This window comes from Lactuca sativa, chromosome 9 (assembly GCF_002870075.4).
Source record: "Lactuca sativa cultivar Salinas chromosome 9, Lsat_Salinas_v11, whole genome shotgun sequence".
Taxonomy (NCBI): Eukaryota; Viridiplantae; Streptophyta; class Magnoliopsida; order Asterales; family Asteraceae; genus Lactuca; species Lactuca sativa.
In genome coordinates this window covers 48,526,514-48,529,466 of record NC_056631.2, presented here as the reverse complement: position 1 = coordinate 48,529,466, position 2,953 = coordinate 48,526,514, and positions in this window count along the sequence as shown.

The window sequence follows — 2,953 nt, the reverse complement described above, 5'->3', positions numbered from 1 at the left end:
CGAGAAGGGTTTTAAAAAGAGAAATTAAAATGGTTTTCAAATTAATTAAAAAGAGGACGCGGAGGTACGATCAGCCGGAGCCAGTAAGTAACCCCAAAATACCATGCATGTTATTTGTTTTTGAGCTTTGATAGAACAGCATGCTAGTGTTAGGCTAGGGATCTTCAGGATTTCATGATATGTTGCCTGATTTGTGATGCCTGTAGCCTAGGGTCCCTTATGGGAGATTCTCAGTGTTTCTCTAGTGGTGAGGGTTGATTATTGTTATGCTTGTTCTCTAGGGTATTGTGGTAGTACTTCATACAAATGTGGGTAGGTGTGGAAGGTAGTATGGGCCCGTACTACTGAAAGCACAGGACCCATACGCGTATCAGGGAAACCATGATCTCTAGGGTGGGTTGAGAGAGAGTTGGATCCCAGGGTGTGGGAAGAGTCTGAGATTTTGTGTGGTGTTTCTTTTGAGTATGGAGATTCCGAGGCATGATGAGAGTGGATCCGGGTCAGGATCGGGAGCTGGAGAGAGGGTTCCGGGCGAATCGGTGCCGCCCGAGGTTGTCGGTCAGATGAGCACGAGCGAGTTGGACGCGAGGATTCGTGAGATCCTGCGTGAGGAGATTGCGGAGTTGTTCCGGGCTGAGTTGCCAGAGCTGTTTGGGTCAATCAAGACCGCCATGGTTGAGTATTTTGATGAGCGTTATGCGGCTCTCACCGAGACGGCTACCGCGGCGGCTACAGCAGCTGTAGCAGCGGTAGGGGGAGGAGCTAGTCGGGGTTTTCAGTATCGGGACTTCGATAGGACGAAGCCTCCCACATTCGACGGAGTTCAGGACCCGATTGTTGCCATGAGGTGGTTGTCTGACGTGGAGGGATGTTTCTTCACGTGTTCATGCCCTGCTGATCATAGGGTGAGGTGTGCTCTGAACCTGTTGAGGCTCGGGGCGAAGGATTGGTGGAGATTGACCACGGGGTCATTTTCGGAGGCGCAGAGGGCTGCGGTTTCATGGGATCAGTTCATAGAAATGTTCAGTACTCGTTATGTTCCGCAGGTTGAGAGGGAGAGATTGGCTCAGGAGTTCCTTGAGCTGAAGCAGGACTCGGAGTCGGTGACTGAGATCACCAGGACGTTCACTGAGAGGGCGATGTTTTGCCCAGAGTTCGCTTCAGAGCAGGCTCAGATGTCTCGATATCTGAGCATGCTCAAGAGGGATATCAGGCAGTTTGTGTCTGCGCAGAGGTGCGAGACCTTGTTGGAGTTGCAGGAGGCCGCTAGGCGGCGTGAGTTAGAGATTGAGTTGCAGATGCGTGAGTTGAGGCAGGCTCCGGTGCAGTCGCAGCCGGCGCCGAAACGGTCCAAGACCGTTGATGTTAGAATGGGGGATTCGAGCAGCCACACTTGTGGGAAGTGTGGGAAGGGTCACACCGGGGTTTGTAGGACCGGTGGTGCATGCCGCAAGTGCGGAAGGGATGGGCACTATGCGAGGGATTGTCGGCAGTCAGCGTCAGTTCGGGGTTTGAGGATCTGCTATCATTGTCATCAGGTTGGACATTTGAGGGCCAACTGTCCACAGTTTGCTGCTGGGTCGGTGCAGGCTCCAGCACCGGCCACTTTGAGGATCACAGGTGGAGGTCAGGGTGGAGCGGAGCCCCCAAGGGCTCAGGGTCGTATTTTTCAGCTTGTTGCAGAGGAGGTCAGGGCAGTGCCAGAGACGGCTGCGGGTATGTTTCTTTCTTGATGTCTTGTTATCTTGTGATTATTGTGGTGTAATGTTCGTGAGCCGGTAATTGTTTGGTTTTCGTTGTGATATTCTTCATTTTTCGGGTTGTGGTTTGGGTTATGGATTTGTGTTTCGGGTTTTCGTCTTGGTATCCGTTGCTCCCTGAGGGTTTGATATGATTATGGTTAGTGTTTTGGTGCTTTCGTTGGTTATCGATCGTAAGGGTTGTTAGTGGAGATGCGGCATTGGGTTATACGACAGGTAGCATCTTCATTCGTGGAAGGGATAATTGGAGATCGGATTCTTCTTGAGCGGATTGATCAGTAAGGAGATGTGTTTTGCTAAGGGTTGTTTATGCTTGTGAAAGCGGCCCGTGTGTAAGTGGTCTCTTGGTGCAGGGTTGTTTGGGAAGGTTGTTGATGGCGGCTGGCGGTTGTTAGTCAGTGCTATAGTGGGGGAGAATTGGAGAATTCTCCGGGAGATCGATGAGTATTTGAGGGTGTTTAGCTGTTGGGTTTCAGCAGTGTTCTGTCAGCCTAGAGTATAGGCTGATAGGAGCGAGTGTCGGGCATGCGGGGCGGGATACAGACCTAGGGCATTGGTTATGGAGGCCTGGAAGCAGGCTGGGATCGAGTGTGTCGATGGAGTTAGAGTTCAGAACCCCTAGAGGGCTAGAACGGTATGCATGAGAGGAATCCTGAGGAGGGGATAGCATGGAATGTTGGTTGATAGTGAGCGGTCTGGATAGACTGAAGGCCGGAAGGCGTACCAGTCAGACCGAAGGCTCGGAGAATGGTCCAGCCAAACTGAAGGCTCTGAGAGCGGTCCAGATTGGCTGAAGGTTCTGAGAGAGTGGTCCAGATGGACTGAAGGCCGGATGGGGCGGTCCAGTCATGCTGAAGACTCTGCGGGTATTGTTGGATCAGTTTGAGATTGCTGATTGTGTATGTTGCAGTGTGATTGCATTGGAAGGTCTGGCCCCGGGTAGTGATTTTGATGAGTTGAGAGAATGCATGGGATTGAGAGCCCCTGCAATGAGAGCCAGAGTATGTGAATCGTGGTTACGCAAAAAGGGTGGTGTCGCATTGGGCGAGCACCGTGGCACGTGTTGAAGTAGCAATGTGGCCAAGTGGATTCCTTGGAAGGGGAAGAGAGAAAGTTGTGTAACTCCGAAGGGGAGTGCAAGTTCGCGAAAGTGAAAGCTGCAGAGCAGAATTATGATTAGAGTATTTCGAGTA